This window comes from Anser anser (genome assembly GCF_964211835.1).
Source record: "Anser anser genome assembly, chromosome: 12".
In the NCBI taxonomy this organism is placed as follows: Eukaryota; Metazoa; Chordata; class Aves; order Anseriformes; family Anatidae; genus Anser; species Anser anser.
The window spans coordinates 20,817,279-20,842,352 of record NC_139733.1 but is presented as its reverse complement, the minus strand read 5'-3'; the positions used below and the strand labels follow the sequence as shown (position 1 = coordinate 20,842,352).

The following is a 25,074-nucleotide window of genomic DNA, read 5'->3' as shown; positions in this document are numbered from 1 at the left end:
AAGCCCGTGCTCAAAGAACGTAATTTTTCTCAGAAGAAAGTAATTAGTGAGATTTATTTTTCAAGACTTTTTTCCACTGATGTTAACGCATGGAGCTCTGCTGTGAAACAGATGATGGGGTGGTTGAGGGCTAATGCTTATGTGTCAGTGTGGGTCAGAAGCAGAGAGGCCAAAGCAGCTGCTGCTGCTGTAGGTATTTGCTGCCAACTACCTGATCAAGAACTGAAGGAGGATACAGCTTTATTTGGCCTTCACAATTCAACACCCTGATCATCCTGGGGGCCTTTAACCACCGTGATATCGGCTAGAAGGGCAACTGATGGTGCACAAGCAACCTAGATTTCATAAGCACATCAAAGAAATATTGATGCTTGACTTCACAAGAGCAGAATTTGGCTTTGCTCAGGGAACTAGCAGGCGTAATACCAGGGACAACTGCTCTGGGGAAGAGTACTGGGGAGCTCCTTTATCTTCGAGGAAAACCTCCTCGAAGCGCAAGAATGATCCACCTGATGAGTAGGAAGCAGAGCAGACGTGGCAGAAGGCTGACTTGGCTGAACGTGGAATCCCTAGCTGAGCTCAAACACAAAAAGAACGTGAACAGAAGGTGGAAGTGAGGACAGCCTGCCCAGGAGCACTACACAACCCTTGCCCAGACCTGCAGGGGTAGAACTGGGGAAACCAAAGCTCAGGCAGAGTTGAAACTGATAAGGAATGGGATGGACAACAAGAAAGGCTCATTCATAGGTACATTTGCAGAAAAATAAATAAATAAATAAATAAAGGAAAAAGACAGTCCCTCCTGAATATGGGCAACAGAATTACTGACAAAGGGTACAGAAAAGGATAAAGAATTCAGTGACTTTTTTCACTCAGTCTTTACTGGCAGCCCTGCTCTCAGGTGAACTCATGACCATGACCTTTAATGACCATGGCTGAATAGGAGTCAGCAGTGGATTGATGAACCCCCCCAAAAAAAAAAATTCAGCAGAGGGGACCAAGATGATTGTGGGCTTCAGCACATAATGTATGAGAAGAGGCCGAGAACTGTGTTTGTTTAGTCCAGAGAGGCTAATTACTGTTTTCAACTGGACAAAGCCCTGAGCAACACGATCTAATTTCAAAGTTGGTCCTACTTTCTGCACAAGATTGGACCAGATGACCTCCAACAGTCCCCTCCAACATTAATTATTACACTATTTTAATGGTTTCTCCTTCACTTATATTTATTGCAGGGCATTCACTTGTAAAGTAGCATTTGGAAATAATTATTCTGCATGTATGCAACATTTTCAAATGAAATAAAAAATTCCATACATATTTGAGAAGCATCCGACTGCTGGTGAAGAATATCATGGCCTAAAAGCCAGTCAGCTGAAGCCAATTAAATCGTGATCAACCTCCCATGACACCAAAATGCCTAATTGAACTTGTGCCGTCTGTGCGAGATGGAGATTTTGCCTTCTTCACAGAAGCCCAAAATGGGGGGTTCGCTGTTGTGTCTCTGTAAATCAAGATCATTATCAAAAAGTAACAATCAAAACAGGAGATGCCTGCATTGATTAAAATAATGCTATTCCTCTTCTAAGAAGAAAAGATGACTTCGCTTGCAAAAAGACAACCTCAGATGTTTACTCACAAATACCCATTTTTACCCTCCTGGCAAATGGAAAATGTGAGCAGGAACAAGTGATGCACATGCATATTTAGAATTAAACTTCAAAAGCAAGTGCTTCATTAGTGGAATATGATAAAAAGTAAGACGCGTTTGAATGAACAGCTATGGTTTAGTAAATCCTGACTTTGGTTTTAAAAAGAAGAGAAAAACTAGTGTATTTGGACTCAAATAAACTTACAATAAAAATCAATTTGTATTTATAGATACTGAATAACACACTCATTACTATTCATGCTCATTACTGTTCATTTTGCTACTGTCACAAAAAATATGGTAAATGACTGACAGCTTTTAAAATATATGGATGTCTGAAGAACCAAAACAGCTGAAAGATCTGGAGTTTTGAATTCAAAAACTGTAGGCACTGCCAATATTATACTAATCTAACCTGATCTTAATTCTTTTTTTTTTTATTATTTTATTTAAATCTCCCCAATCTTTTGAGTTAATTTGAGTAATCCTTTTTTTCTTTTCTTTTCCTTTTTTTCCCCTCCCTGAGAGAATTCATGTTTCACTTCTATTTGGTTTCAGTAAGCTGTGAAAAATCACTGCACATCAGAAAAAGTACAAGCAACATTTTTCCCTAATTAGTCCATAAAAATGCTAATTTTTCTAATGAATCAGATTGAAATATCACAGGAGTAGGTAATAGTGCAAATACAGAGGTTGCTTATGGGGTAGGCTTTCAGATTCATTTTGCTAATCACTACAGCACCAGGCAACTTACAAAGCCAATATTTTAATGAGGTTTGAGAGGCAAAATATGCTTATTCAATTTTTGTGCAAAATAATGTTAGTTATATGCATATGCACCTACTCACTGCAACCATGCATTCAGTTATAGGTGTCAAAAACCAGACCCGCAGTATTTACAGCCTGGTTCCTCAGCTGCAGTGAATCCTTCTATCCCCATTACAAGAAGAGCTCCTCTGCTTGTTTACTCAAGCTGAGGATGTGACTATAAATCTTTATTCTACCCAATTTTACTGTTAATACAGTCCATTTCTGAAAACGATAAAATAATACTTTCTTTTTTTCATGGACGAGTAGCTAATAATATCTCTAGTCTGAATCAGACAAGCAAGAAAGTGAAATCATTGTCTGTCCACTCCACAGTATCTTTATTTTTTTCTGCCCTTACACTTTTGCTCCTGCCTTCTGTGCTGCCACATACTAAGGCACTTGTATCCAAGCTGCAGATCGAGGAAGGAGTGGTCTTTTTTCAAGTCAAAATCCAGTAGAATCAATGAGCTCTTAGAGGAAATCTCCTAGGGCTTGACCTTCAGGGTGGCCTTTTACTCTCTAAACCCCATGTAAAACCACGATTCTGCCAGTCAGTCCTTGGTAAAAGATTTAAAGAAAAGGACTGTTGCCTATTGGTGGCACCAACAATCTAAGCAGGAATTAAGCAGCTTGAAAAAGCCTTTAAATTCAACTTATCACTCTCCCATAGCTCCCCATATATTCTTTATGACCCTGTGTTCTCTTCCCCCTTTGATCATTTTATATTGAAGTAGTCTCTTGTTTAATATGTAGCTAAGATGACTGCATGATAACATCAAAACAGAAGGGAACATAAAGAACATGAAAGAATACGAAGTCAATAGCTTTGCAAATCACAACGCATAAACAGGCCTAGTTGAAAGCTGCGGTAGTACAGTGCTGCCTTTATGCTCTCACAAAGTTGCACGCAGCGTTAAGACCAACTACAGACTGAAACTAAAGATTAAAACTACATTGGGCTTGCTTTCTTCTTGCTTTGATTGTTCATTCTCCTCAAATGGTATAGATCTACAGATTCAGCACCTGTTTTTGTCCAGTGCACCAGCTGATCTAAGTGCTCCTCTGCTGGATAAAAGGGTTTCCAAGCCAGTGTTTCCTCAGTGCGAAGCTGCACAAGTCCACAAAACATGGTCCTTCACCCTCGTACCACTATCCTTACAACACAGCCCAAGCCATCTCCCAACCTGTTCCAACATTATTTTTGACCAGAAGCAAAAAGGGAGATATTCACCAAAGTCTCACTCATGCTCTTCGGAGAGTATTAATTGCAATCTAACAACAGCAAAGTCTCTTGACAAGATTTTGTCTTCTTGATCCCCAACTTCTTTCTGCTGTAGTGTTTATATAAAACTACGTGGTATGTGTCGGAGGCCAGACAGACTGAAAAGCTGATGCTTACCGTCTAGGACTCATCTCACACTTGGTTTTCATACCATATTTCTTGGCTGCCTACACTCATGTTAATCTGCTAAAAATCATTTTACCCACTTGGAAGACGACATATCACTTGTACTCAGTTCTATTATTCATCAGACTACCAGGATGTCAGCTCTGTGACTGACTGCTAATTATCCTTTCCCACTGAATGTCAGAGGCAGTTGCATTTTCGGCAGCAATTTATTCTTCCCATGGAGCCATGAGGTGGAAGCTGAGACCTATTGAAGTCAGTGACAAAAGCCCCATTGACTTCAATTGTGTCGGGAATTCATCTTGTAATGGAGAGAGACCTGTTTAAGCGTTATTTAGTATATGGTGTCAACACTCTGAGATAACAATTGACACCAGAACAATATGCACATTACCAATGGTGCCAGGATGGGACACAGCACTCAAAACCTCTGCACGCCATCAAATCCCTGTCACAGGACCAGACACGATGGTGCAACACTCACGTTTCAGGTGCCTATGAACAGAGAATGTCCTCTCATCTGGTCAAACCCAATGCATGCAACATATTTGGTCCTATCTGAGAACAGGCACGCTTTGCTGGTGTGATAGCGACAGCTCATTCACTTGGTAGGTTGGAGTGATACCACAGCTAGTAGACGGGCTTTTTCCTACATGTTGTCATATGGAGATAAAAGCTCGTCTCCAGAAGTAATCTGGAATAGCTACGGTGTTACAAATTCACAGCGTACACTGCATCTTAATGTCTGTAATAGAGGCAAGACCTAAAAAGGCGAGGAACGAGGAGGCAAAGTAACTTCACCTTTCACTGATTTCCTATTTCTCCCCTCCAAGACATGCTGGCAAGGAATATGGCACCGTTGTTCAAAATGCTCACTTCTAACAGGAAAAGCCCTACTCATCTTGGAGAATGTTTCATGTGATAATAAATGAAAGGCAAAATCCAAGTGTTGACATGCACACCATCTGAATTACGTGCTTTGCCAACACTTTTACTGTTTTTTCCCCCTCCAAATACGCTATCCCAACCTGCCCTTTCGTTCAGCGGGTGCTGCTGCCTTTCTCTCCCACACCTGCAGACTTGTATTAATCCAAGTGTCTCACTTTCCCATCATTTCACTCCCAGCTGAAGGACCCTCTTGACCTGAACTCCCAACCTGAACGCCGGGGACCTGCACTGCTCCTCAGCCCTCCTTCCCTCCCTCCATCCTCAATCCTTCATCCGACAGAAACAGGGGATGCTTTAATAACCCATAAACTGACCACCACATAGATAGCAGGTACCCAAGCAGCCACACACTCGTACTCTCAGGACAGGACTTCTCTCTTATTTCTGCACAGCCTCCTATAACCTTCAGGTCTTCTCTCTTCCAGCTGTCTCTGGATTACCATGTTTCCTCCAGCTAATATCTAGTCTGTTCTCACTGCCTGCCTCCTATATTGCTTCCTAGCCATCCGTGCAGAAAGCTCTCTTTCAGTTATCAACTCCCACAGCTTCTCTCGTTTACACCAGGTGAGGAGGTGGCCACCAATTGCTCTAGCCAATGTGTTGGTCACAAGTGAATACTGATAGCTTCAGCACAGCTGTTTGCATTTTTGACAGCCCACGCAGAGCAAAGTCATTCATTCCTTGGGGTGAGGATATCAGCAGGCTGCAGGAAAGCAGCCAGGTCCAGGGGGTGAGGAATCAGCAGGAGCCCATCATCATCTCCCCCCCTGCATGAGCCTGAGCAGGTAAGAGGACAGCCATCTCCTGAGGACAACAGCAATGACAACTCAAGCTGGAAGGCAGTTTTTAGCAGATGGTTCGGACCAGCAGTTGTTTTAGCAGCCACCCTGCCCAAATCCAGCTAAAGAATATTCTGCATTTCTCCATCTTTCTCACACAGCTAAATGGGATGGAAATCTACTGTTCATGTGCAAATCATATTTCAAGAACTCCACTTTAGAAAGGCAGGCTCAGATACATTTAAAATCCTGTTCAAGCCAAATTCACAGCACAGATTTTATTCAAATGCATTTCTATATGCTTCTGCATCAAGAGGCTGCAACTCGCCATCCTTTGTTCTGTGCAGGCTCCTGCTCCTTTTACTGTTCCTGTGCCACAGCCACCAAGCTCACCTTGGGACAAGGCAAACCCACTCTCCTTTTTCAGCAGTTGTGTCCAAAACATCTAAACTACAGAAGCCTAAAAAAAAATTAAATCTGATTTTGCTTTTCTGATGCATCCTATCAGTTATTTTGTTTAAATACAATGCATTATTATATATATATTATATATATAAAGCTTAAATTAACAATCATTCATATATGGAAGGACAAAGAAAAATAAATGATACTTCCTACGCAATTTCATATGACAAAATGGTATAAGTGAAGACAGAATGTAAAAACTATTTCCAAATGAGAAGCAGAATCCACGACAGCAACACATAGAATTAAAAATAAATAAAAATCAGTGTGCACTGCACTGGTTGCTTGCAAAATTAGACAATTAATTCTGTGTAAACGAACCTATCAGGAAACCACACTGTGGGGATCCTGATAGCTGTTATTGCAGTACACTATATTAAGAAAACAGCGCTTTAATGAGATCCCTGGAGAGTCTCCATGGACTTGGATCTTCCTCTTGAAAAGACCATTTTTACCCCATTTAACTGCCAGTACTTCGCACCTCTGATACACGTAGGAACAACAAGAAAAAGCTATTAACACAATTATCAGTACCAATAATCATTGTGCTTCCTGGGATCAAAAAAGACATTATGCCATTTTCAATATGTAAGATCCTTCAGAAATAACGTCTGCATATTGAAATCCAGTGCACTTAAAAGCACTTGCAGCCAGCATAGCAGAAGCACAAAGGCAGCTTTTATACAGGTGCTGTAAGAATACTATTTCTTTTTTTTTTTTTTGTGGTGGTGATTTTGTCTTTTCATTCTAATAAGTATGATGTGATTTAAAAAAAAAAAATCTGCAACATGACTTCTATTAATATCTCTATTTTTCTCTAGATAAAGCTCTTGTGCAGACCTTGACAAAATACAATAAATGCACCAGTTTAGCATCTGATTTTCCCAGTAAGTACTGGAGAATACCACCTTTGCACTAACTTCAAAATGTCTGTATGTCTAACTGATTCCTGGATGAAAAACAAGAGCAAGACAGAATATTTTGATTAAAAGTTTAGTAATAGGGTTGGAATCTGTTCTTCTATATGCAGATTCTCTGAGAAAAAAATAAAATAAAATAAAAACACATCACAAAAATGGTGTAACCACATTTACAGCTTAAATCTGAACGATCAATATTCTCAGGTTTCAAAAAGCTTTTCCAGTGAAGCCTGTGTTTTTTTCTCATCATATTAGCTGTTTAACAGAAGTGGCTCTGCTAAGTGATGCCTTAGATTACAGAGGCAGAAACTGTAAAATGATTTTATTAATTGCACTTACCATGAAGTGCAAATAAATAAACAAGCCAACAAAGAAACTCATAAGCCTTTAACCCACCCTGTAAATTTAGATGAATTACTCCATTTATTCTCCTACAGTGTTTTAGACCTTATATAAGATATATCAACTCTCTACGTTACTAATATAATGGACTGGACATTACTAATAAAATGGACAAAATTATGATACCAATATTGATTTGCAATATTGTCATAATTCAGCAAGTTAATGGGTTAAAAAGTTAATGGAAATGCTCAAGATCAGGCAGTTAATGAATGCAAACCCATGTGCTAGTATGTGCTGTGTTACTATTGTGTGGCTGCCATCTTACCTAGGCTAGTTTGTGGGGCATCCTCTGCCATCAGGACTCCTGGCTGGATGGTCCAAGACACATTACAGCACCCTGGGCTTAGGTGGAGTAAGCCAACCTGCAGAAGCTCATCTATGGACAGCCCCTGCTGAAGTCGGCCCTCCATGATGAGGAAGCTGACTTTAGCATGTTTCAGGCCCCCCTAATTGATTTTACAGCACCAGGAAATGGAAAAAAGAGTTCAAATGCAATCTTTCAGTCCTAATATTTACACTGGCAAACATTTGTTTATCTCCCAGCTTTGTAATCTCAGGGCTTCTGGAGAGCCTGGGACAGTCTCCTAAGTCGCTTCCTCCAATTTGATTAGCGGAATCCATAGCCAGCCCTATAAATATTCCTAACATTTGCACCCAATGGACCAAGTATTTTGTTGAGCAGACTAACTGGTTCACAACCCCTGCTAAGTATCAGCCATATCATCCCTAACTGCCATAGGCGACTATCATCATTAGTCGAGTGACAATCTCCCAGAGAATTTTGGCTCTTTAATCTCTGTCCTCCCCGAGGACATCAGACTTATTACGGGTTAAACCTATCAGAGTTCGCTCCTGTTCCCTTCCTATGCTGCATCTCAGCACAGAAGAAAAAACCTTGTGAACACGGCGACACAAAGGAAGCAAATGTCCACGTCTCCCAGAACGGGCCACAACAACGCCCAGACCTTGGGGCTAAGGCAGCGGGCCAGATCCTGCCTGCGTACAAATCGGAGCAGCTCTGTCGCTGTTTTCCAGGAGTCTACGTGGAGAAGCGTGACTTAACAGATCCCATGGATGAGGGTCCTTGACCCTTTTACTGACACGGCGCTAACACCAAAATGCCACTGTCAGGACTGTCAGAATTTTTCAGAATTTGTCAGAACAAAAATTGAAAATGAGGCTAAAGGTGGGAAGAACGAAAGACAAGCTCAAGGACAGATAATGTAGTCAGAGAGCCAGAACCCACTCAAAGGATGCCAGCCTCAAACAATGCAAAACTGCTCCCAAATCTTCATTATGACTGTGCCATAAACCTGGAGATTTGGGCAAAGAATCAATGTTTCTTTCCCTTTCTTCCAATTCATTATTAAAAAATAAAAAAATAAAGTTCTGCTCTTAAACTCAAGAAAAACTTTAAACTGTCTGAAAGACCTGGAGTGTTAAGGAGTATTAAGGTCTCTCACTTCAAAAGTCAGACACATCACAGACACCAATAGCTCACAGGATGGTACTCAGAACTATAGATGTTCCCTCTGTTAATTTTTCTGAAATAGAGCAAAAAACACAGTTTCAAAGGAATTCCTCTCCTCATTGCACTGCTCCCCCTTCAAAAAGGGAGAAAAGCAATCATCTTGCTGCAAAGTCCTCTGGCAGTCTTCAGCAGGGAGCATCCTCTGGATTGCCTGCTTTCAGATCAAATTATTTGTCATCTTAAAAATATCTTTAGCTCGCTGATGCTGCAGATTTACTTGACCATTTAAGACAAGAATGGAAAATGAGCTTTTTAGCCACTGATCACAACCCCAGCCTAGCTGAAGGCAGTGAGATGCTCACTCACCTACCTGCTGACTGTACTATTTTCACATGCTCTCACATGGCAGTGACTCTTTTCCTTGGTTAATCAATGACAGGACCTCTTTAGCTCTTCCACGGGTATCTTCCAATTTTCATTTTTATTCTTCTTATTAGAAGGGGAAGGAGCTGATAGGCTTTGGAAGAAATTCAATAACTCATGAAATAGCGAGAAGCTCAGGAATCAGCTAGTGGTCAAGGATCTCACAGGGCATACATGAAACAGCCAGATCCCTCGTGTCTTTGGGTCAGTGAAAAAAACACCTCTTCCAAGTTGGCGTTGATGATGCTTACAGAGGCAATGTTTTATCAAATATTAATATATACATCTTGACCTACCTAATATACTTGTGGGTTTTCTTTACAAAAGCCTTCCATGCTTCCTTCTCTTCCAATCCCATAAGACTTGAAACTATCCCAAGGTTTGCTTTCTTGAAACACAGTGACTTTCCTCTATAATTTCTGGGGGCTGCCAAAGAGAGGCATTGGGAAAGCTGAGAATTCCTTGCCAATTCCAGCCCAGACCCATTCACTATTTCCTTCACACGTTTGTTCTGCCTCATACAATTTTCACATCGTTTCATCTTCCTCCTCACTTCCCCCCCTCCTTCCCCTATACTTCTTGATCAAAACTAGTATTTCAGTACTTTCTCAATTTCTACCCTATCTGTGACACCAATTAGGAAAAAATTAACTGAAGTGGTCAAAGCAGCAAGTGCTTGAAGGAAAGTGGTTATTAAAAGAACAAAACCAAAGCAGATCAGTTGTGGACACTGCCTCTCGTGTCCAAATCTGTAATAAAGCAATAAACTATGGCTTTAACCGCCAGAGCTACACCGCAGCAATAACCCCCACCACAGAAAACCGTCAGCATGCACAACACTTTTTTTTTCTTTGAGTCATGCTGAGAAATCTCTGCAATTTGTAGCTTTGGAAAGCCTCCACATTCACATTCTAATTTGAAATGATATCTCCCCTGTCAAAACATGCCTGGGGGCAAGCCACTTATGAAGGAAAAAAAAAAAAAGGGCAAAAAAAAATAGCAGTCTGAATCTTCTTGTCTGCTCTGAGCCAAAACATCTGCCATGGCAAGGTTCTGCAGCCAAATGCAAGGAAGTTACTATTCTACAGGGAGGAACCCCCAGATAAAGGCAATACCCCAAAATACAGGGAAACTGAATCAGTTCTCCATAGCTGTGGAGGCATAGCCATTAGATATCAGGAAGCAGCAAACATTAGCATACGAACTTTCCAGCTCTTCCTAGGTGCCTGCACAAGACAAAGATAGAACTACGTACCTATATCGGTAGCCACACGTGCACTTGTGTGCGTGTACTCACGCAGACACACACGTTACAGATGGATAGGTTCAAGTTCCAAAACTCACGTCTCCACAATAAATCTAAAGATCTTACACCCTCCATATTGAGCTTCCTCAGTTTTGTTTGTTTTCCTCCCAGTCTCATCAAATGCTGCTGGTACTCCGATTACTTTCCAGGAAGATGAAGTAATATCATATTCAAAAGCCTAAGGCAAAAGCTATTGCGCATTGCACAAAACAGCTTGGAAAAATACATATGCTGTGAAGACCTGCTTCCTCCCAAACTGTTTTCTTTTTTCATGAAATACCAGGATGGTTAAGTAAGTCCATGCAAAGCCATACCTAAACAGTAATCAGTTTAAGTAATAGTGTCTATATATCTATATTATGTTTATATCCACTGTATCTTCTAAACACCTTATCCACTCAAACAGAACTGTCTGAAGAAATGGCCAGGACATTTGGTTTGAAGGAAACTGAGAAACCTTGCAGGAGGCAGTTACAGGATCACCTACCCAGGGAGACTTTAATTTCAAAACCCCTACATTTGGAAATGAATTTTGATCTGAAACATGAGAGTTTCCCAGAATCATAACAGATTTGTTTCATTTTATTTAACTAAAATTAAATTCACCAAATAGCCCCTGGCTTATAGAAGGCTGGAAAAAAAAAAAAAAGTGCTTCTATTAGATTTTTTTTTCCAAAATGAATAAATGTATATATATTTAAAAAAAAATAAAAATCCCTAAATCCCTTCCATAGAAAGCATCTGCTTAGCAAGCCAAGGTGGTCAAGATGTAACTGAGATAGGAGGCTGTGTACAGAATACATTAGAAAGGACTAAAAATAAGTATGGTGCAAAATTAGCAATTTAGATCTACTGCTAATATATTCTTACCTTTAACAGTAAGTATAACTGCATTCAGAGGTCATTCAAGGAATTATAGGAAAGACCAAACAGATCAAAAATAAAGAAACTATTAAAGGGCCCTTTAAGAAAGGAATGCAAAGGATTGTCAGTTAATATTTCATTTATCTATAAAATGTTTCAAGGAATGAACATCACAGACCCATATAGGTATATATGAAAACAGGTGAAATAAGGTCAAATAGTCACTTTAATTATCACGCTGGAATTAAGAGAGAGCAAATTTAAAGTGGGAAAGAAAATCATAATAAGTAATTAACTCTATGAACCCTCCGACAAAATATTGTCATCATGGTTAGGAAAGTGATTGGATGTTTGAAGTGCTAATAATACTTTCACAAGGCAGGATAAGAATTTAAGGGCTATTGATCTCATGTTTCAGGATGGAAGTCAAACAGTAAGTGCTCCGTAAGAGGGAAAAAACTTCTTTCAGGGATGCATTGTTCCTTAAATGTTATAAAGACAGTTTAGGGAAGGAGGGAGGAAGGAAAAGTGTTGGGTTTTTTCTTTTTTTTTTTTTTTCCTCCAGGATGTTGAGTCATCTAGTACTAGTTACTAACAGAGATAGGTTTCTAAGTTAATTAGATCTTTAATCAGATTGAATAGGGTAATTCCTACCACTCTGTGTTCCTAATGGATGTCACAATGTCACGAGCTGAACGCTGAAGTGCCGCTCTGATTTGAGAACAGCTTCTAGGGAATCCTTAGGCAAAGACAATTATTCAGATGCCCATTTGAAAAAGAAAATGATTGTCAAGGTCAATATAATTCCAACAGTATTTTGGAATAATTACTGCCCAGTTAGCCGATTTTTACAGGTAGTGAGGACATTCTTGCACGATATTTTTCCCCCAAGAAAACAGTTTCTTACAATTTATCCATCCTGCTCATTCCAAGGAGAATATTACCATAATAAGCCCAGGTTTTAGCACAGTCCAGAAGATACCCATAGTCTAGCCCAGAAATAAGAAAATTGTTATTCAACATTTCTGGCAATGTGTAATGTTTACAGCCATAGGAGGCCAACATTGTTGAACTACCTGCAGCTCTGTGTAGGTCAATGCCCTAATTGGTCACCAAGAGTTTATGCTTCTGTTAAACAGTGCAGAGGAAACATGTTGCTAATTTCCATTGAAAAAGTCCCAGAATAATTATTATCTTCAAATCCTAAAGCAGTATAGGAAATGTTGCTAAACAAAAGTAATAGCTTTGTGATGGCATTGTAAAAAATAACATATGCAAGCTATCTCTGCATAACAAGTACAACGATATTTTCTACTGTGGATGTAAGACAGTGGTTATGAATATTTTTCCAGAAAAGCTATTTTCAGTCCTGGCTAAAGAGCTTCCACAACAGCAAAGTGACTTACAACCTTTACAGCACCTGTTTCACTTCCATTATAGCTGTAGGTCCAGAGGGAAAATCTGCATTTGAGCAGTAAACATGCCCAAACCATGATCTTGACTCAATCATTTCACTTTCTCATAGAAGAAATACAATATGACATTTAAATTAATGATTACCCAGTTATCAGGCACTGTGAAACAAGCTATGCTTCTCTGGAAAAAGAAGACAATCGCTGATATGGTGAAAGTATTTCATGAGGACAAACACATATAAAGATGCTACACATCAAAAATAGCTGAGACCGCATAGGTTTCCCTGCTGGATTTCCCAAGAGTTTCTTTTAATGGCACAAAAATGGGGTTCTTTTAAAAGCATTTAAAAGAACCTTTTAAATGTATAACATTCGTGTCAATAAACTGAAGGGCACACAAGAGACCGCAGTGACAGCTTGCTGCTGATAAGGTGAAGCATGCCGCAGCCCAGGCAATCCGTGACATGCCCTTCACTCCTGGGGAACACTGCAGGGCTCTCGTGGTGGGAAATGGCCCTCAGCTCCATCACGTCTAAACAAAGTTGATTGTGCTGTCGACTCTCATAGCAGCAGAATAGGGAGCCAGCGGTGCCAAGAGCCCAAATGACAAGTAGGAGGTTTCTCCATCATCATTAACAAAGCAGAGAATCCAAAATTGCCATTTTGACTGTGAAACAGATGACTCCAGCACTGCCAATGCTCAAGGTGTTTCCAATGCCAAAACTCACTTTGCTGCAACATATGCTCCCGAATTCAGAAAAGGATTTACTCTCTTCAGACAAAATTCATCTCTTTGTCCTTCCTTTGGTTCCATTTCTCCTTTTTATACTTCCCATGTATGTTCTCCCTTTTTGCTTAACTTTACGTGATTGCCCTTTCAGTGCCCACAGATTTGAAGGCATTTGCAGCCTTCTGTACTTTTCCTTATTGCCTGCAAATTATACCCAGTGACCTGTATTTGACTGATCCTATCACACAAGATATCAGGTCGTGATCTGAACACATCATAGTGCATTCCAGCGGTTAATCATGGATGAAAATTTGTGTTTAATGTCTAATTTGAAATTGTCTGCTTCCAGCTATTGGATCTTATTCTTTTCTCTTCTTGATTAAAAAACAGGGTATGCTTTCCTCATGAAAATACTTGTCCCTGTAATCAAGTCCCTTCTCAATCCTCTTTTTGATGAGCTAAGCAGATTTAGCTCTCTAAATCTCTCACTGCAGGGAATTTTCTCCACTCTTCAAATCAATACTGTGGTTATTTTCTTGACTTCTCAGTTTTGTAAACTTTTAAAAACTGTTGACACTAAAACTGGCCATTGCTTTCCAGTATTCTCATGTTCTTGGATAAAAATCATGCTTACAAGTGCAGCTCTTATGTCAAAGGGTCCCACTGGTCCTTCAGCCATAGCATCACATTGGGAAGTCATCTTTCTCCATCCGTTATGACCCCTCCATGCCCTGTCAGGGTGACTCCCCTCACAGATACACACCCCCAGCACGTTCATTTGACTTGAACCCCTGGGAGGTTGGGAGGAGGAGAAATAGCTTGCCAGCCAGTCAGTCTGCCCCTTGTAACTTCTCATTTTCACGCTCTCAATATCGCCTCATCCACATCTTTGGCAGCAGTCATTTAATTTTTATGTTGAGACTATTGATAAAGATGTTAAACAGATTCAGGACCAGTTCTCTTTCCAGTGAAACTGCACTAAAAGCACACATCTTTCAATAGGGAATCCCCATGGACAAATACCGTTTCAGCTTTGTTGGCTGAATCTTAATCCATTAAATGGGAGCACTGCTAGTACTACGTACTTTTTTTTTTTTTTTTTTGAACTGAAATTTCATGAGATACCAAATGTAACACCTGGAAAACTCCACCACAACACTTAGTTACCTGTACCTAGCAAACCTGTAACCTATTCATCAGGAATAAGCAGAAAGCTGTACTGACTGATCTTAATTCCCTCTCTAAACTCCATATTAATTCGGTCCTTTATCAACTTTTCCGCTATTTTTCTGGGATTGACCATCCCCTACCTCATTCTGCTTTCTCTTTTTGTACCCACGCTCCTCCAGTGTTCCTGCACCATGACACACAAGAAGTCAACATCTGAGAGCAGGAGGTCCCCTCCGCTCATGCACGCGGTTCTTGGATAACTGGAATTTCTGCCTGCTGATTTGGAAGTGTTTAACCCTAGTGAAAGCTGTCCACGATCCTTCTCACATTAGTGCCAGAGCCAAAAATACTTCAGCATCCTTGTACGATGCATCACTCTATCTTTTCCAAAGATACTAAAAAAGGCTTTCTGATAGACGTCATCCCTTTGAGCAGCCTTGCCTCTTGCAGCACCACTTCCATCTATCCAGCCCAATTAATCCTCCCCAGCTTTGCCAGGGATGCGTTGCCTCACTCCACAACATCCTTGTGATTCCCCGCTCCAGAAACGCATTGAGCACCAGACGGTAATTGAGCTCAAGCTCCAGCCCAGCAATCAGTGATCCTAAGTGGACTGGACACATCTCCTCTCAAAGGTGTGCTGCAAATTGCCATATTAGCACCGCACAACCCTAAAGCGGTGAAGCATTTGGAATATCAGCTGTCTGACACTATTTACCTGTAGCAAAGTTACAGTTCAATTACTGAGGTAATATCTCATTCAGGCAGAACAACAACAACAACAAAGTATGCAAAGGAGTGAATTTAAATCCATTTAATTTAAAGGCCTAATTTTTTTTTAATGGCCCATTCGCTCTCTAGGGACATTTGGATTCAGGGATTATAAGAAACATAAAACTATAAATGGTTAAATGGATTGCTGCTGCCTGAGCTTCAAAGCTTTGCATACGTTATTCTTTTCAGTAAGTGCATTATACAAATAACACTGAAAAATGTAGTACTTCTTTCTGTAGCAGCACGAGGTAAGGATAAAAAATTTGGTCAAACCATGACCCATTACAAGGAGCTTTGTGCACAGACAAGCTTAGCATACATTTTGGAGGATGACAGAGGAGCAGGTTTGTACAGAGAATGCTGCTTGTCTGCTGAATATAAAGATTATTCCTTTTTTTTTTTTTTTTGGTGATACACATGATAAAATTTGTGAATAGCCCCTGATGTTTGCTGCCCGTTGTTTTTCTTATAAATGCTGAGGCATAATTCTTATGCACCACAGATAAGATTTTCATCTTGCTGCACTATGGAATTATGTGAGGTTTCACTGCAGAGATACCTGACAGCAGGAAGGGCTCACAATGAAGATTTGCTGCACTGGCAGGATAATTAGATACAACACTCAGAAAGGCAGGATCCTGCACACGTGGAAGTAAATTGGAGAAACTTCCTTTTCTGAGGCTGGCTGCACAACGAGGCGGGCTGTATTACTTTCTGGTGCCACACCAGCCTCTCCGCTTTACCTTTAATAAAGCAGTGTGCTATAACGTAACTCGAGCAGATCTCAATTCTCAGCAGTCCCCTGGGACGCAGCAGGAAGCTCCAAGTGCTTGGCAGCAGGTCAGCACGGTTTGGGCAGGTATCAGCCCGAAAACACCTGCCAGCAGGGCAGGTACAATCACCGCTGCGTGCTGCTTGTGCTTCACACAAACAGCAGGGACGCTGCAATTCAACACGATAATCAGAGATGATCGAAATCCCAGATTTAGGTGAAAGCCTAAATCCAGCCTCATCCCATCAATAATCAAAAGGGGCATTTGTCCCACAGGTAGCAAACCCTGAGCAATTACTGTGGATTTCAGTGGCAGCCCCATACATTGAGTGCAGTAGGCATGCCTCCGCTTGGCCCGCCTGGGACAGTCCTTTAATCACTACTATTTTCTAGTTTACTGCACAACGTTTGTAATTTGTATGACTCAGGAAACAGAAATATTCATTACTGTCTGCTGGTTATTTGTTTCCAGTCAAAACGCGGGACAAGAGTACGCCGCTTGACAGGAGGCACTGCATTAAAGCTCGCCATACGTTTGTTTACCCGCACGCACAGCCTGTTGCGGCAGTGCTGATGGGCACAGCGAGACCACATGGATGCCTGACACCATCCTCCGGAGGCCCAGGTGGTGGCAGCCAGCGTAACTCAATCAGCCCCAGCCCAACCGCGGTCATTTATATCAGTCAAGGATCTGAGCCATTACGCCTATTTCTCCAACTGGTTAGGTTGTAAATTAGATTCTCATCACTCTTGGGACAAAAACCTGACTCTGCTGAGGTCAGAGGGAGTTTGACCATCTATTTCCGTGGCGCCATGACTTCACCATTGGTTTCTGTGTGATATTAATCCCAGAAGTCACCCCAGTGTAGCAGGGGTTTTATTTTAATATTTTCTTAAGAAAGTATTATCATCCATTAGTACAAATACCATCAGTTCAGTGCCGTGTTATTTTTTTCTGTCCAAATGTAACAAAAGGAATTTTTGTTTCAAAGTATTTTGGATTTTGATTACCCAACTAGCTACGTTTTTGATAAACGCTTAAACAGAACTCCTACAAAGTAAGCATCACATACAGGTTACTCAGATGTAAAAGCGTCTCATGACCAAGATCAGGTGGGACCATCTCTGACTCAGTCAAGACAAAATAGAAATCCTGTAAAAATCTATGGTCTACAATGAAATTTTATTAGAACAAAGTCATTGGTGAAGGAATATGAAAAAATAACCAACAGGAACAGCATAAAACCCCTGCTCAGCAAAATAGCTGAGCATTAGCCTCAATTCTAGTTAAGTTCACTGAAATCAGCAACCATATTGTGGTTTGGGGGTATTTTGCATTTGCAGATGTAAACCCAACAAATTAAGCAAACAAGTGTGGGTGCAAGTGTGCACACAACCCTGTATCAGCAAACACAAACAGCCACAACACCACAGGGAGAAGGATTTTAGTAATGATGGACACACCAGGCTGGGTGTGAGACTGACTTTTTAGGTGCTCCAAAACCTACAGACAATACGTTATTATTAATGATTCTTTCATTTCAGTAAACTAAAAAAAAAAAAAAAAAAAGGTATAAATAAAAGCCACCAAGTTAATCACTTTTATTAGCTGAAAGCATTGTTATGGTATTTTCCATGGGGAAAAAAAAAAAAATCTGCCCTGGAATAATAATTTTATTTTCCCTATAAGCAGAGTGATCTTTTGTCAGGACTAATTCCATTTCAAACACCAGGGACAGGGCAATGGCAGCAGCCATTATTTACTGAAATGCTGTTGCAGGTTTCCATCAGTTTTAACACTGTACTACACAGGGCACAACCAAACGACGCATTTTTCTAACAGCCTGTGAGGCTGCAGGGAAGCACCCTTGGAGGCAGCCCTCTCCTCTCCTCTCCTCCAAGTGGCTGCCGAGCCCTGCAGGCAGCGCTTGTGGTCACCCCTTGGTAGCTGAGGCTGGCAGCAACTCTGTAGTGCCACACTCAGAGAGCTGGTAAAGGAGATACAGGACAAAAGGTGGATTTGCCCAATTCTTCATTTTTCCTCCCTCCTTTTAGAAGATCACAATTCTTTGAAAACGAAGCTTGTGTTGTCACTGCTTGCTTAAACTTTCCACTCATGAGGGCAGTGAGACTTCCCCACTTTTGCAGATCCCCTCACGTGGGTTCACCCCCCAGGAAAGCTGCAGCCACGCAGCTTTATATCCCAACACCCAAAGACTCCCTGCCCCATGCCAGCACGAGCAGCGCCCCAGGCCGGCAGGGACAGCGCTGGCCCTCACCAGGCCTGCACCAGGCTGAAGATGCCAAGCAACGTGGAGGCCCACGGGCACATTTCGCTGCCACACCACCTGCTGCACACCAAGGTCACCCTTCTGTACCTCCTTCACTGCAAAGGACAGGATGGGAGCACGAGGAGAAGCTCTGTTTTCTCCCCACAGCTGAAGCCACGGTCTGTAGGCTGCCTGAGGGGAGCTTGGCGTGGGCCTGGCCGACCGGCCCGCTGCCACAGTCACAGCCAGACCAGGAGCCATCTGTCTGTAACATCCTCAAAAGCCACACTCCAACAGGAGCGGCCCTGCCTGGGCTCAAACGCTGGCTCCTCCTCAGCCCAGCTGCTCGGGCCTAGATCCAGACATGGCTGCTTCCTCTGCATGGGACAGCAGAAGCGAAGATGAGGATGGCTCCCACCTGCGCAGGCCCATCCCTGTCCTTCCTGGAGTCCTCCCCACCCTCCCTAACCGAGTCACATCCCCACCACACCTCCACTTTATCCCATCTGCTTGCTGTCTTGGCAAAAGGAGAAAAAATACCCGAAAAGAAAAATCGGCAATTTTCTCAGTAAGTGCAGAAAAGAGAGAGCTAGCAAGGGTCAAAAGAAATTATGAACACTAATGGAGAAAGTAACATAAATCTTGTCCTTCTTAGATGGAACAGGACCAGGAGCTCACACTCACAGCAGCTAACACCAGTAAAGCTATACCAATATTACAAATACTAATTTTTATGATTAACTGTTTTCTGTCTGCATTTCATGGAGTTTCATACATTCAGGTGTAATGAAGGAAGAAGGAAACATCTGCTAAGGAAATCTGCAGTCCCAGAAATAACACATCTCCCTGGCTGTGTGACCAGCACAGTGCATTTCTTACAGCGGTGCTGGGGCCCACCAGGAGGATAAACGCAAGGCACCGAATATCACCGCATACCTTCATCTGCTTATAATGCACAGGCAATCACTGCAATGGAAAATGAACTAATCAGCATTTGGGTATGCAAATGTGCTTACAGAAATCAATGCATAAAACAGATACAAGGACACTAACCCAGAGAAAGAAAGAAACAAAAAAAGCACCTTGAGTTTGGGGTATTGACTTTGCCACAGAAACAAAAACGTAAGCTCACATGCACTTAAAACTGGACCAAAAGTTTAATACCAGGAGTAATAATATGAAATATTAAAAAGATCCATAGATGACATCTTCAAAAATATGAAAATATATTTTCTGTAAATAAAAGCACACCTTAAATTATGCTAAAAAACTTCTAGCTACTGGGACCAATTCTAATTCCTCAATAAAACATACATAAGTGCTTTCCTCTTGGCATTCACGACTCTTCCTGGAGGTGACAATCTGTTACCCACTGAGTTTAGCTGGCCCTTGACGATGAGTTGGACGTATTCCTTTATATTGCATGGACATCTATGGAGCATGGAATCTATTCCACAAGTGAAAATTAGAGAAGCAAAGAAATACATGCCAGATTTCTCAGGGGAAAAAAAAAAACAAAAAAAAAACGCTAACTACAACAGTTTTCTCGCCCTCTTCACCACCACCACCAGATATATTTGTTCCCTGAAAAGTAAAGGTATTCCCTTGTAAAAACAAATTCCCAGTCCTTACAATGTTCATTTCTTAGTGATAATAGCTTGCTGTGGAAGGTTGTAAGTGGCCAGCTTGTTCTACATAACCCAGATTGACCCATTCCCCTGGAATCCAAAGGGACATCTGGGAGCAAGATGAACACAGGACCCAGCAGACACACAGAAACATGACAAAGCCTAGAAATGCAGTTAGAAGTACAAGATTATGAACTATAATAATCTTAGCCTAGCACTATTGGCAAACAATGAGTTGAGACTTGGATCACTGTGATCCAAACACGGCAGCTACACATCCTCTTTCAGTCCAGCAGGCCAGTGGATCATACAGTACCCAAGCTTTGTTTAGGAACAAGAAAAATACCTGGGTTCCTTTTTCTCACCAAGAAGGAGAAAGAAACCTTCCAGAACGCCAATGTGAAAAATAAATGCCATGACAGCCTGCAGTTCTCCCAGCCCTGAAACACTTTTTCTCAGTTACAATTTTAGACAGAAAAGGATATTTGTATACTAGCAAATAGCAGAGCTCAAAGGAGCAGTCAAGTATAGCAAAATGTTTCTGAGAACCCCAAATCCACCCATAAACATCGCAAATGTTTTGCTTTAGCTCAGTCAGGAGGACACAAATGAAAGCCCATTAGCAGCTGGCCTGCACAAAGTAAACCCCTGAAACAGATATTCTGCCTTCAATTCAGTTTGTGCAGTCTTCCTCTAAAGCAAATCACAGCACAAGAAGTGAGGATGGGACAGCTGCAAGACTCCCGTTCATTGTGCACGCTGGAATTAAAATATCAGCAGAAATGGATCCAAATGTAACAATAAACAGTGAGCTACTGAAATAAAAGTATAATTCACCAGGTATGAGCTGTATGAAGGTTGGAACAAGATGGTTAAGGCCACTATTGGTACTTTGGGGGTATGTGACCACAATAACCTTTATCATCCCTCTGCCCTTTGAGTACTAAACCCGTTATTTCCTTGCACAAAACAAAGTTAAGAACACAATTTATTCTGCAAGGACAACCTAGCCCATGGGCTACAGGTCATGCCAGGCTGCCCTGACATAAGTTGGACAACGACCAAGCCCCATGTTCCATGTTATGTTTCATTTACTCATAATGCATCATGGTGTGACTCCCACAAGGCTTTGCAGGATCTCACATCTCAAGTCAGCATGACGGGAATGCTTCAAAAAGCAGTTGGTAGATGAGTGTCTTTGTCAGACTTGCTTCTCCCAGCAATGATGATTTTTTTTTTTAAACAGAAGTCTAACTGAGAAAGGACAATTGAATCTTGTTATAAAACACTGAGCACATTAACACCAGAAGATGGTTTACAAGTAAGATTCTTGCTCTTTTCTTCAAGCCCATGCTGCTGGCCAGACTCAGCCCTGATGCATCATTTTTAATTATACATAATCTAAGGCCTTTATAAGGTCAGCTTTGTGCTCGCAGAAAAAAACATCTTTAACAAAACAGAATTTCTACTTTGCTGGACAAATATACCAAAAGAAACTGTGGCATCTTGGCGGGTTGCTAAGCAACCAGCAGCTCCAGTGTCACTTGTTTGGGATCAATTCAAGTCATTCATCAGGCGCCGAAAACCAGCTCAGGAATTCCAACAAATCTGCGCCTTGGGAAAGCCACGGGGACTTCCTGCCGCACAATAACACTTTTTTTTTTTTTTCCTTCGAAGATAAACTTTGTAGATGTTCTTTTGATCTGTGTGATCTGTTAATTCATTATTCTTAACATACTGCTAATGGGAAAAGCTATAATTAACCAACTACAGCATTGTAACGCATGCAAGATAAACTGAACTAATTAGTGGTGTTTAAAGTAGTCCCTGTCCTCTCCCACCAGGGAAGCAGGAGAATCCTTCCTTATCTCACCAGCCGCTGCCCATGACATCGTTCTACATAATGCATATCTACCTTCTTTCATTTTACCTTCCAAACGTAAGTGATAAAGTGTATTTTTATTGGCAAACAAGATGGCTACAATCCAAGCCACCTGCAGTAAACATAAATGTTGTGAATAATACAGTCCTTCATTTAAAAGAAGGCTTATCTGCTCCTCTTCTTGGGATAAAGAAATGGAGTATTATGTTTTGATTCATTATGTTTAATTAATGGAGTAACACATACTAAATGCCCAAAGTAATTACATTCATTTACGGACAGAGAGCTAAATGTAATCAAAGTGTATATAACTGAAGTACAGCCTCTTTATTTCAGCCTCATATCCAGAGCTCATTTTATTCCTATTTTGATAAAAACAATAACAAGTTGCACAATTTTAGAGAAGGAACTGCTTTCAAAGCTGTGTTAATTCAGGCAAAACTTCCACAACTCTTGGAGTGCTGAACTTGTTTTGACTGTAGACATTTAAGGAGACTTTCATGTATACTGTGTAATATTTCTGAAGGAACACCAGTACCTCCTTCAACCGTGTAACATGGTCTTGCAGTTCAGTAAGCCAAACTCCGCTGACAGCAGCGGCATGGCCCAAGCAAGGACCACGGAAACTGCCTAGCAGGAATCTTGTATTTTCTTAAAGACCCATTGGGAGAGTGTGTGGGGTTTTTTTCGTTTGTTTTAATACAAAGAAAACTCATTACTTTTAAACAACACAGAAGTATCACCAGAGCAGCAGCCCCACACTCTAATACCTCAGGTCAGTAGAAGCCAGGCACAGCATCACGGGAAGCAATGGGCAAAGGAGCACGTGCCCAGCTCCGACAGGGCAAGGCTGCATGTGTTCTCTTAGAGGGGAAAAACCCACATATGCAGCTCAAGGTTCATGGTTTTTGCCATCTCCTTTTCTCAGGCCTAAAGCTACGCTCATATTTGTTATTTATTGTGTACAGAACAATATTTCTGAGAGCTGCATAACATGTATTTAACTCAGTCACATCAAATGAACCCTTGACAATCACACAAAAATACTACCTGTCAAGTCTCTGGTGAAATTTTCAGAAGCGTGTTTCAAGCAAAACTATTTTCAGCTTGAGCTGAGAATAAATATGCTTGGTTTATATCTGTCGAGTTACGGTTGAACACCTGAATGTTATCCAACATATCATAGCTTAGCTCTTTTCTACCCCAAAACACGAAGAGAGTAACGTTCGTCATACAAGTGATACGTGAAAAGGCTATTGCTGCTTACTGTGTCTGACAATTAGGAAACAGCACAGAAAGCACTATCTTCTTGCATTACGAAGACCTAAACCTAGCTGAGACCACTGACGGTCTGATCGTGCAGCACTAATTAACAGCACACAGCACAAGATAGAGACGCTTAAAGATTCTTATAGCTCTCATGAGCTGCAATACAACCACACCACTCCCCACAGAAAAAAATAAAAAATTAAAAAAAAAAAAAGACACCTGCTGAAGACATTGGCAATTATTTAGGTATTGCAGAAAGAAATGCCCATACCGTAACGGGGGAAAAAAGGAAAAAGAACGAAAGAGCGAAGTACTTGCACAGAGGGACGCCACCCGGGTTGCAAACTTGAACCCATGCAAAGAGCAAGGGAGCAAGAGGCAGCCCCCCCAGGCGAGACCTCGGCACCCCACGGTCTCCCCCTATTCCCCCCCCAACTTCTCCGAGGGGGGCAGCCCGGGGGGGCCCCGCTCCCGTAGCCCCGCTCCCTCTCCTCGCCTCCTCCCCGCCCGGCAGCACCGGGCGCGGTACGGGGAGCAGCAGCAGCAAGGTCAGCGCACGATTAACGGGGTTTTGGGGGGCGAGGCAGGGCCATTGGTCCCGGCCCGGCTCCCCCTGCCTTACCTTAGGACCGGAGGAGGCTCGGAGGCAGCAGCCGGAGCTGCGGGTGGCGGCGGCGGCGGCTCCGCAGCCCCGTCCCGGCTCTGCAAATTAATCGCTCCACCCCAAAAAGAAAAAAAAAGAAGAAAAAAAAAAGCCAAACCCAGCCTTGCTCCACACCCACGAGAAGGAAGAGGGGTCCCTCCGTGACTGGCATCAGTATCTCCTCCGGCTGCGCTTGCAGGGAGCCATGGCAACGAGCCCCGCACCTCCCCAAACGGCCGCCCGCCTCCCCCGCTCCCTGCCCCTGCCCCTGCCCGTGTCCCCGACCCTGTCCCCGTCCCGCTCCCACCTGCCGCATCCGACGCCTCTCTGCAAAAGCCGGGAGCCAGCGGCGCCTCCGCCCCTGGCGGCACCTGGGGTGTCGGGGGGCGAGCGAGAGAGAGAGGACGGCAACGTGGCTAACGGGGGCGAGTTCCCCCGCACTCTGCGGCTCCGGAACGCGGAGCAGGAGGCGTAGGCGCGGCCAGGGATCCGGCCGAGCCCCCCCCCCCCCCCCATTTTCTGTCCTCTCGGGGCACACAAGTGGCTTTGCTTTCAGAGAGAAGGGAGCGGAACCAGAAAACCTTGGATGGGGATGGTCCCCATCCTCCCTGTCCACCTCTGCGCTCTCCCTTCCCCAAAACCCCCCGCATTCGTCATCGCGACGCCTCATCCTTTACGTGTTCAAACCTTTGAAAATATCTTTATTTTTTTGCTAACGCCCCTTTTACTCTTTGCTGGATGTTCTCTGCGGCACAACGGCCACAACAAGAGGTCAGTTTTGTGTGCGCTTGAACAGTCGGACTTTCTGCCCGCATGGTTTGCTTCTGTAACCCCTTTGTTGCACGGGCTAAATTTGTGAGTGCGTGGTGAGGCCCGAGCTCACAAAGGTGCCAGTCATGCTTTAAGCGCTCCGGCCAGAGATGCTGCCTGGAGGTGCTGAGGGTCAGACACAATCATTTCCGCCAGGACTCGGACTTCTCGGGCAATTTTCTGTCTCACTGCTGACCTTTGAGGTTTTTTCCTTTTCTCTGAGCTTTGTCTAATGCGATGAACAATAATCATAAAGAAGCA

General features: G+C 42.3%; 1 protein-coding gene across 7 annotated transcripts in view; it reads right to left on the bottom strand.

Moving 5' to 3' along the window:
* CHL1 (cell adhesion molecule L1 like) overlaps positions 1 to 24,463 on the bottom strand; it is a 127,938-nt gene extending 103,475 nt beyond the window's left edge. For 3 of the 7 annotated variants that reach the window (XR_014571602.1, XM_083795852.1, XM_083795858.1), the window contains exon 1: positions 24,311 to 24,462. The gene's annotated coding sequence lies outside the window, so the exon portion shown is untranslated. Of the gene's footprint in view, positions 1 to 5,131; positions 5,151 to 23,982; positions 24,211 to 24,310 lie in introns of those variants that run through there. The other 4 variants (XM_083795856.1, XM_083795857.1, XM_083795854.1 and 1 more) reach the window with 4 other exon arrangements.
* Positions 24,464 to 25,074: the final 611 nt, after the last annotated feature.